This window comes from Cervus canadensis, chromosome 4 (genome assembly GCF_019320065.1).
Source record: "Cervus canadensis isolate Bull #8, Minnesota chromosome 4, ASM1932006v1, whole genome shotgun sequence".
In the NCBI taxonomy this organism is placed as follows: Eukaryota; Metazoa; Chordata; class Mammalia; order Artiodactyla; family Cervidae; genus Cervus; species Cervus canadensis.
Window position 1 is genome coordinate 58,848,747 of NC_057389.1, and position 11,055 is coordinate 58,859,801.

At 47.6% G+C, this 11,055-nt stretch overlaps 1 long non-coding RNA gene and 1 other non-coding gene across 2 annotated transcripts in view; one reads left to right on the plus strand and one right to left on the minus strand.

The window, feature by feature from the left end:
* Positions 1-10,620, minus strand: part of LOC122439866 — a 15,001-nt gene extending 4,381 nt beyond the window's left edge. Inside the window, exons 1-2 of the long non-coding RNA XR_006269006.1 lie at positions 10,403-10,620; positions 9,370-9,584 (exon numbers count right to left, since the gene is read on the minus strand). This is a non-coding gene — a long non-coding RNA (uncharacterized LOC122439866). The remainder of the gene's footprint in view (positions 1-9,369; positions 9,585-10,402) is intronic.
* LOC122441073 lies at positions 7,126-7,232 on the plus strand. Its single transcript, XR_006269217.1, has one exon. It is a non-coding gene; the product is annotated as a U6 spliceosomal RNA (small nuclear RNA).
* Positions 10,621-11,055: the final 435 nt, after the last annotated feature.

An 11,055-nucleotide genomic window follows, 5' to 3' on the forward strand; every position in this document is an offset into this window, starting at 1 on the left:
GGCTTAATTCCAAAACTGATTCTCTTTCTCTTTCTACATGTGGTTGCCTTTGAGTCAACAGCATGATCCAGATGGAAAGGTGGAAACTAAGCCTCCCCTGCTCTGATCTTGCACACCTGGTACCTGTGGAAGAGCAGCAACTTCATTCAAGGGCAAGTCAGAGGCTGGCTCAATGGAACAGGGCTTCTAGGATGTGTTAAAACAGAAGAGGATTCTTGTTTCATTTGCTTTTCCCAAAAGTGGAGCTCCTATTTAGTAGTTTAGAAAACCTAGTTGAAGTACCAAGGTGGTACGTGATTTTCTTTGTCCAGATTTAAGAAGTATTAACAAAACTGACCAGTAAGGGAATATCTTCTGTCACTTTGCTTTTTCAGCATAATTTTGTCCAGTTTCTCATCTGATTTAGATGACAGCCTTGATGAAACCCAGTCACCCTATGGGAAGAGGCAGACATGCCCATGCATGGCAGAGGTAGTTTTTTCTACCCCTAGCTGCTGTTTGAAGTCAAAAGTTAGAAGGCAGCACAGTAGTGCCGGTTATGTGGGCTGTTGTGCTTGCCTGTCTGGGCCTGCAGCACTTGCCATCTTTTGTTCCCTGGCTCCAGTTCTCATGCCATGGTGCTCCCAGACAGACATAGTGTATTCAGGGCTGAATGCCAAGATGGAATGTAAGCTTCATGCCAGCTTCTCCCTTGTTGCCAATTTGAGTGTGTGCCTGCTGGGACTCCTACCTGCCAAGTCCACCCTGATGGGACTGTGCCTCCCAGGGACACAGGAACTGACCGACCAAGAGGTGTGGAAGTAATGGGCGCCAAAGTTATTGAGAATGTGGGCCAAATAACTGGCACTAGAAGTATATGTGGAAACAGTTTATCTCCAGGGTTCTCTTTGACAGTCAACTCCAAACATGTCTGAGAACTCTGTTTTGGGTAGAGTCAAATTGCTTGGTAAGCTCACCCTGGGGCTTAGTCAAGAGCCCAGGACAAAGAATCAGCTCTTTAGGCAAACATCTCTGCCATTTGTTGAATTTATGACTTCACATAAATCCTTTTCTATCTCGCAGTTCTGTATCAGTGTAAGGATGAGTCTGAATCTCAAAGAGCCTTTCCAACTGTAAAGCTATCAGGATATAATAGTGAGCAGGAGATCTGACATCTGATGAATAGAGACACATTTGGCCATGTGTCTGAGCAGCAGTTTCCCTACCTGTAACTGTGTCTGCTCCCTACAGACTGTGGTAAGGATTAAATGCAATGAGGCACGTGAAATACACAGTGGCACTTAGCAACTCAGCTGGGAGATGATCACACCTGTACCAACTTTGGTCCTCTACAAGTGGCCTGGGTGAATTTGCACTGGAAACCACAAGGTGGTGCTAGAGTTAAGGATACTGGTTGTGGAAGAAAGTTGCTTCCGGTGGGGAGATCTCTGACAAGCATTAAGATTCCTGGGACAGCTTGTTTAACTTTAAAATTTGGCTATATGGATAAGGCAAACTACCAAAGGAAGCAGGGATGAGTGAACAGGGAGGATAACCAGGGCTTTGAGTGGCCCATCTGAAAAATAACTACACTCACTAACATTTGTTGGACAGTTACCATGTACCAGGCAAAATGCCATGTCACGTGCGTTCTCTCATTTAATCCTTAGAAAAACAATGTGCCTCATTCTGTTGTATATCTGCCCATTTGGTTCCAAAGCCAATGCAAATACAGGTCATTCTTCGCTCAAGAAGAGAGAACAGGTGTTGCTACTGCTAAGACGACCAGTCAATTCACCTCATCAACCTCTGCTTTCAGAGACAACCAACAATTTGGATTGCATCTGGAAGACATTCAGTTGGCAGTTATGTCCTTCCCTCGGAACATACATGTTCTGACAGCTCGGTCACAGCCACAGTTGAGAATGGATAAAAGAAGTTCCCTTGGACTCTAGAGGATCCCTGTAATTGATCCAGCATCTTCAAAGAAGAATGTATACACATAGTGGAATTTCTCAGACACTAGGGCATTGGCCCCTGCTCTTAAAAAAATATGCTGTCAGAGGGCAATTAATGAAACTGGAATGTGGACAATGGATAAAATGTTGTATCAATGCTTCTGATCTCCTGACTTGATAACTATATGTGGTTATGTAAGATTATACTCTTTCTCATAGGAAATATACACTGATGTAGCAAGAGGTTTAAAATAAGATGTTCATTAAGAAAATTTTTGAAATTTCAGAAATAGGGAAGAAAAACCTAAAAGCATCATTTAACTAACGTTTTAAGGTCATCATGAACATCCATTATAGAAAGAGTGTAATATAATGAATGTTTAGGTTCCAATTGATTCACAAAGTATCTAGAACACAACTTTAGTTTGACCCTTCATTCAAGTTTGCTTTTTACTCAGAATTTGGGTTTGACTCAAAGGTCAAACATAGGAGACATAGGTTTGATCCCTGGGTGGGGAAGATCCCCTAGAGGAGGGCATGGCAACCCACTCCAGTACTCCGGCTTCTAGAGGATCCCGTGGACAGAGGAGCCTGGCGGGCTGCAGTCCATAGGGTCTCACAGAGTCAGACATAACTGAAACGACTAAGCAGCAGAGAGTGCATTAGAAGAGTTAATTCTGCAGGGTGTACAGCTGAGGAGAAATCCCCAGCCAGAGGGGCTGGGGATGCTGAACCTAAGAACTGGGCCCCGATTGGAAGGAAGAGAGCAGAGGCAGTGCCAGGAGAGGAGCTTCTGTCAGTCAAACACTTCAGAGATGAAATCAGCTTTGGAGTTGGGTCAGTGCTGAGTGAGATGAGACAGCATGAAGAACAAGACTTCTTGGGGGACCCTTGAGTGCTGCTTCACTGAGCGACCTTGGGGATGAAGGGAAGAAGGCAACGCTGCTACCTTAAAGCCTACAACCCATTCACAGAAAGGACAAGAGTGACATCAGACTCTAGTCCTTTGTCCACAGCCACACCCCTTCAATACTTAAGGAATCATAATTTCAGCACTTACAGGGGGCTTGGACTTTACCATCCCAAACTCCTAATTAAAGGGGTAAGAAAGTTGAAGCCCAGAGAGCAGCCTAACAACCTGTCATGCTCATGCAGCAAATGAGGAGAGCCAACATGAGCAGCTGTTACAGCTCCAAATTCAGTGCTCTTACCAAATGTGCGATCTTGTTATTCTTCATCTAAGCCCCTTCTCCTTGTTAGAGATGAGAAAAGAGAATCGGAGAATAAGGGAGTGGCACGAAGCCAAAGACAGAGCTGGGAAGGGAAAGGTGGCCACCATCCAGGTGGAGTTATGAAAAGTTTTGAAGTCACTTCCCTGTGAGTCAGGGTTGGCTTGAGTGTATAGATTAACTTGCTTCTCCAGCCTCCAGGGTTCCACGTTAGCACCATCTAGGTTTCCCTTACAGTCAGACTTCTGGCTCTTCCACTCTGGTGAGAAACCCTGCCTGGGCTCAGCCCCTTCTGCTTGATTCTTCATCCTCACCCAAAGGAAACTTAGGGGGCAAACCCATATTCAAGGAAGCCTGAGTGAGTGAAAGTCAGTGTCCGACTCTTTGCAACACCATGGACTATATAGCCCATGGAATTCTCCAGGCCAGAATACTGGAGTGGGTAGCCTTTCCCTTCTCCAGGGAATCTTCCCAACCCAGGGATCAAACCCAAGTCTCCTGCATTGCAGGCAAATTCTTTACCAGCTGAGCCTGGAGACCCAGAAAAGGAAGGTGGAAACTTCAGAGAGAAGCTCTCCAAGCAGGAACGGCAAGGATCTTTTGAGGTAAACCCGAGATTTAGGAATATTTTGCTCCATGGAGGAAGGGAGGTGGGAGCCAGCCTTGAGAACAAGGAGAAATCAGGGCTTGATGCTCGAAGGCCTGCCCCAAGTTAAATATCTGTCCAGACCTGAGCACATTCCCAGGCTAGGCTCCCCTGGGGACTGGGATGAACCAACCCCCTCACATAGCAATCCCCACTGGAGGGCCTGCAAAGGGGCACTCTGTTTTTAAAAGGACAGGATGTCACCTGAGGAAGAGGAGTTGCACTTCAGTCCTCAAGGCTAAAGGCCCTCCCTCACACCCTTGTCAAACTTGGATTCTAGAGACAGATGACACGGAATGGGCTCTTTCCTCCCTGGGGAACTAAGCAAAGGCCCTCAGAAACTCAGACATTGCTCAATGCCACCTCTATTCCTTACATTGTGCCTAGGTTAACTCTGGTCTCCTTTTCCTCCAGCAAGTATTTACAAACATTTCCTATGTCCTGGGACCTGTGCAAGATGCTGGGGCACAGTGGTGAGAAACAGTCACTGTCCCTGCCCCTGCCCTCCAGCAGGAGACAGCAAGTATTATAATAAAAGTGAAGACTATTAGAGGATAAGAGGAGGGCACCTCCACTTCATCCGGGGGTGGCCAAACTGCCTGGTGAGCCAGGGTTGGCCTGGAGAGGTGAGAGGCGAGTTTCGAAAGGCATATGTGTTGGTCCTGACTTGACCCAAAGGCCAGGAAACTACTCAGATTTTAAAATACTTTTTAAAACCTGCTATCATTTTTGTTGTTTATTAACAGCTTTATTGAGGTATAACTTACAAACTATAAAATCAACCCACTGCATGAATAGTTCGGTGATTTTTTAAAAATGAATTCATACAGTTATGCAAACATTACATAATCCAATGTCCACCTCTCAAAAAGGTCTCTTGTGTCCCTCTGTAGTCAACCTTTGCTCACTCCCAACCCTAGGCAACCAATGATCTGCTTCCTGTCTAAATAGTTTTGCCTTTCCTAGAAATTTCATGTTACTGGAAGAGTGCAATATGCAGTCTTTTACATCAGGTTTCTTTCACTTAGCTTTCTTCATTTAGATGGATTCTTTTTACATACATCCATGTAGATGCATGTTCATTTCTTTTTATTGTTGAGTAGTGTGATATAATAAGCAATATACATTTGGTCTTTGTCTCCTATTCTTGGCAAAGACTTTCTCTAAAACCCTTGGAATCTCTTGAGTGATGAATGTCTTTAGTACACTAATGAGATACCCAGATAGTTTCAAGATGTGGGCTGCTTGCCAAATGAACAAAAATAGGATTACAGGGTTGGAACATTCAGCCCTACCCTGAGAGGGGGAAGGGGCTTGAGATCGAATCACCAATTTCCAATGATTTACTCAATAATGTCTACATAATGATGCTTCCATAAAAACCCCTAAATTATGCAGTTCGAGAGCTTCCAGTGTGATGAACACACCAAGGTACTGGGAGGGTTCCTTGAAATTCTATATGAATTTGAGGATGAACTTTTCCATATCTGCAAACAATGACATTGGAATTTTGATAGAAATTGCACTGAATCTCCAAATTGCTTTGGGTAGCATTATCATCTTGAACATATCAAGTCTTCTAATCCATAAACACAAGATGTATTTCCATTTATTTAGGTCTTCTTTAATTTCTTTCAACTGTGTTTTACAGTTTTCTGTGTATAAATCTTTTACATCCTTAGTTAAGCTTGCTCCCAGGTACTTTAGTATTTTGGATGCTACTGTAAATGGAACAGTTTTCTTAATTTCCTTTTTGGATTGTTCATTGCTGGTGTCATTCTGGTTTTGATTTTCTTTTTCCTGCTGAACATCTTTTCATGTGTTTACAAGCCATTCATCTATCTTTTCTGGTGAAATGTAATCTTTCATTCTTAATCTCCCACTTTACATTTTCGAGTAGAGAGAGAGAGAGAGTCCCTCTGTCTCTCAGATACTTTCTTCCTTCTTCTGTTCCTCTTACTCTCAAAAAATACTTCACAGGTGGAAGGAAAACACTGTGCACGAGGTTAGCAACAGACACTGGAGCCGTACCTAGGTCCCACTCTGCTGCTTACTAGCTGCATGACTTTGAGCATGTTGTTTCACTTCTCTTTCAATTTCTTAAAGGTTTTAATAGGATGCTTTGTTAAATAAACTATTTCATTTGTCACATAAAATATTAATAACTGCAGCCTACTACAGCCAAGCATTGTGCTAAACCCTACAATGCGGTCATAAGTAAAAGAGACACAACCATTGAGCTTCCAATGCCTTATCCCAGTGAATGTGAATCCCCAAATGCAATTATCACCTGAGGGAGGGCCACAGGTTGAGTGTCTGTCACAGGGTATTTTGACCTGGCCGTCAACTTTTCTGAAGACACTGGTGCTTTCATTGAGCACAGGCGATATTAGCTAGGCAAAGAAGAGGAAGAACATCTCAGGCAGTGAGAATATGTTGGCGGTGGCAAAGAGTACAGTTAAGGAGGTAGGTGGAGAGAAGTGTGGATGAATCAAAGAATGAAAGGGCAATGTGGTGGAGGAAGTGAGAAGGGAGGCCAGAACAGGCAGTCCAGGCTGAGTCTCAAGAGCCTTGCTGAGACCTTGAAGTTTCATTGAGGAATAGGAGAAGCTGCTGAGGTGTTTTAAGTAGAAGGGTAACAAATGCAGATCTGCTTCTCAAAAAGATCCTTCTGGCACAGTGCAGTTTGAGAAGAGAGCATGAGGCTGAGTCTTGAAGTACTGGGACATTTTTTTTTTAAATAGGAAGTTTTTTTGTTGTTGTTGTTAGATTTTTGGCTATGCTGGGGCTTTTTCCAGCTGCGGCAAGTGGGGGCACTATTCTTCGTTGTGGTGGTCAGGCTTCTCAGTGTGGTGGCTTCTCTTGTTGCAGGGCACAAGCTCTGGGCGTGAGGGCTCGGCAGTTCCGGCGCATGGGCCTAGTTGCCCCACAGCATGTGGGATCCTTTGATGTCCCCTGCATTGGCAGGCAGATTCTTAACCACTGGACCACCAGCAAAGTTCTAGTACTGGAACATTTAATATCCAAATAGAGCATTGAACATCAAGACATGTACGCAATGAAAGAAAAGCCTTCAAGAAGAGATAATCAGTGACTTCCCTGGTGGTTCAGGGGTTAAGAATCTGCCTTTCAAGGCAGGGGCCTCAGACTTGATCCCTGGTTGGGGAACTAAGATCCCACATGCCATGGGGCATCTAAGCCCACATGCTGCAAATAAAGAGCCTACATGCTCTGGGCTATAGAGAAGCCTGGGCGCCACAACTAAGATGCACAACACAATGCAGTCAAATAAATTTAAAAAAAAAACAAACAAGTGCTTGCTTCGGCAGCACATATACTAAAATTGGAACGATACAGAGAAGATTAGAATGGCCCCTGCGCAAGAATGACACGCAAATTCGTGAAGCGTTCCATATTTAAAAAAAAAAAAACACAGATGGTCACTTACAAGTCCATGCTGGTGAGAATTACTAAAGGAAAATGAAGACTGAAAAAAAATCTACTGGATTCAAGAGTCAGGGGGTCCCTGGTAACAGCTAAGGAGCCCCCAAACACTGCTGCTCAGACCTTGGAGTTTGTCTAGCCTCTCTATGGCCCCACAGTCACTGCCTCAGGACTTAGCCTCTGGCAGATCAGAGCAAGTCTTTCTCATTAAGATTCTTAAGATTCCCTGGCAGCTCTTCTGGCTGGCTGCACTAGCTCTATCACGGGACCAGGCCAGTTTGCCCATGTCTGCCTATGTATCTCATCTAACCCACCTCACCCATTTGGCTGCTGAGGAGCCAGAGGTTTCTACTGGGTGCCAGCAAACAGGCAGTCTCATGCCACAGTTAAGCACTACTCCGAAGTCATACACCAGTTCCTAACACAGCTCTACCACTTATCAAGATCTTGGTGAAAGATATGTAAATGGCTGAAACTGTTTTCCAATTTGTAAAACACTGTGACAATGAAGCATGTATCAAACACTCCACCTAGAGAATTAGCTATCATAGGTTCACATTCATTCATTCAACAACTGTTTATTGTATAGGTAACAGCAATATAATAGACAACAAGGCAGACATCATCTATGTCAACAAGGAGTATCCAATCTAGTGGCAGACCTAGTCAAACAAAGATCTGATGCTTGATAGGAAAAGAACAGGGCACTGGCAGAGAATTGGGTGGGTGGGGGAACAAAAGTCACACCCCTAGTACTGTTGCAGGGGGTTGGCTTTTCTTTGGGCAAGATCACTCATTTATAGCATAAATACAGGGTTGGTGCCATTGGTAAGATAAGGTTTGGTTCCTGTCCTAAAAGAGAATTAGGAGGTAAGCACAGGAAAATAATATAGTTAAGGAGAAGAAAAGTGCAAAGAAATCCCAGGAAACTGTCATATTGGGTGTCACATTGGCTTTTTATGCAAAAAGTCTCAGCTTATTTGGAACTCAGGTTCCAAATATCCCCACCACAGAGAGGCCTGAAAGCTAGGACCCAGGGCCATTGGAGTATCAGTCTCTCTCAAGACAGGGAACAACATAGAAACCCTACTGCTACATAGGGTTTTTCCAGGCTCAAATCCATGTCAACCCAGAAGTGAACACAAGGCTTCCCCAGAAGAGGCCTGGGGTTCCTGCAAATTCTGTAGCTGGAGAGGAAGCTGCTAGAGCTCCCCAGCCTCTCAGGCCTTCCTCCTCTGCTAGGCTCAGCTATAAATAGCTTGCTGGTTTCCAGCTGGGGATCTCCCAGCCCTGAAAGGAGTAAGCACCGCCTTCTCACCTTGTCCTGCCCTCAGCCTGAAGCAGAAGGGGGTGGTAGCTGGCAGCCGGAAGGAGATGCTGCTGCTGCTAAGTTGCTTCAGTCATGTCCGACTCTGTGCAACCCCACAGACGGCAGCCCACCAGGCTCCCCCATCCCTGGGATTCTCCAGGCAAGAACACTGGAATGGGTTGCCATTTCCTCTCCAATGCATGAATGGAAAAGTGAAAGTGAAGTCGCTCAGTCACGTCTGACTCTTAGCGACCCCATGGACTGCAGCCTAGCAGGCTCCTCCGTCCATGGGATTTTCCAGGCGAGAGTACTGGAGTGGGTTACCATTGCCTTCTCCAGAAGGAGAGGAGGGGAGGGCAAAAATGAGCACCACAGAGAAACTGGCCACTGGACTACATTACCCACAATCCTACATCATAGCTGGAAAGAAGAGGCTGCTCTGGGCCTGCAGCCTTAGGTGGGAACAAGGCCAGAGGCAACCTAGTGCCTGCGTGTGCAGCCCAGGCCCAGTTTTTTCCAAAAATCTAACCCAGAAACCTTCAGTCATGGACCTTAGAGATCATCTCCTCTCCATATACTCAACTCACAGGCACTCAGCTGATCTGAGGCCAGGGAGACGGACAAAATTCCGTTTATTTTCACCTTATTCACAGTGTGTGTGTGTGTCTATAACCAAAGACTGGAAGTCTATGAGTGATTTTATTCTGGATCAAGTCCAGAGGCTTCTTAGTGCTAAAAACCCCCTCCCCAGCATTTACTCGACTCATTACTCCCAAGCTCTCAGCTTTTCTCTCCCTGCCTCACCTGAGGAGGAGCAAATGTTCACAGGCTGGTCCATGTTGCATTGCACTTCTGGAAGCGCTCGGGGGTGGGTGCTCAGGAACTGCTGTCTCTGCTGAGATCTAGTCCCTCTCGGACCTTTGCTCATCTCCCAGCAGGCAGATCAGGGTAATCACGTGGCTGAGGCACGTTTAAGTCCCTGGAGACGCTGTAGGAGAGCCTGGAGGGGTTGCTGTTTCCTGCAGTGGATAAACCAAAGGTGTCAGGCTGAGGAAGGGAGGCCATTCTGGGTGGTAGAAGCACCCAGTGGGCACTACTCCAGACCTCAGTGCCACTGGAGGTGTACACCTGCCCCAGCTCTGGCTCCCCCCACTCCAACCTTCCAAGTTTCCACAAAGAGCCAAACTATTCATGTCGGATTCTGGGGCTCATGAAGGTCCAGATTGACAGGGAGCATAGCGGTGAAGATATTTGGGACTAGACCTGAAGTCGCGGACCCCTGTCCAAGGTGGAAAGATACTAAGGCTAGCCTGACAACAGGGTCTTTCCCTCCTTCCCCTCGCTCAGATATGATAACAACTCTCACATCCTGAGGCCGGCACCAGGAATGTAAAGATGGAGTCACAGTCTCAATAAATGATGTGTTAGGTGCACAAGAGGCCTATGGGTGGGGGGTTGGAAGGACTTCCAGACGGCCAGAGGTCTGAAACAAGTAAGGGTGATGCACAGTTCCACCACAATGGTGTAGAAAGGATATTCCAGGCAGAAGGGACAGGTTGATAATGGCAGAAAGGAGCGAGAAACGGAAAGCAGAGAAATACCGAAGACCGACTAGCAAAATGCGCGCGCGCTGGCGCGCAGCAAGCGAGGCCAGGCCCTCACACCACGCTAAGGTGTGGGCTTTAGGCCTCGGGTCAGCAGCCGCCGGAGAAACTCCAGCAAAGTCGGCGGCGCTCAGAGAATCAGGGGGTAAAGTGGGACAAAATACGAAACCGGTGGGGAGAGTGGCAACCTCAGACCCTCTGGGGACGCCCGAGTCGGCCTATCCCGCGTTTACCTCAGCCCGGCCAGGCCACGCGTTCCCGGCCCCGCCGCCGCCGCCGCCGCCGCCGCCCCCTCCTTGGCAGAGTCCCCTGGCCGCGGGCTCCCGGGCGCGGGCGGACCGGGAGGGCCGAGCTCCCGCCCACAGCCGCCTGCGGGCCGCCTGCCAGACGCGGCGGGAAGGAAGCGCCTTGTATGGGCCTCAGGCAGGGAGGAAGCGCCAGGCAGGGCCCCCGGGAGGAAGCGCCATATTTGGCGAGGGGCGGGCCGGGGGCGGGGAGCGCGCCCGCGAAGGAGGCCGCTTCCGCCGCCGCAAGACCGAGCCACGCCGCGCCGCCCCACCCCCGCCAGCGCCGGGCCGCGACCCCCGCCCGACCCCTCCTCCCATCGGAGGTACGCACGGCTTCTCGCTCCGCTTCGTCGGTTCCAGAGCTACGGCGATTGGGGACGGAAGGCGGGGTCCAGGCCGGCTTTGACGACTGACAGAGCGGAGAAGGATTCCCGGCTCCCAGCACTCGCTCTGTGGCAAAACGCTTTGGTCTCTGAGCTTCGGATTCCTTCTTCCTCCGAAGGAAATGGGGATAAAATGAGAGGATGCCTGTTAAGCACCGCCAGGAGCCGCACTGCCCGCAGTGGCAGCGCATTAACCCAACATTTGTGTGTGGCGGG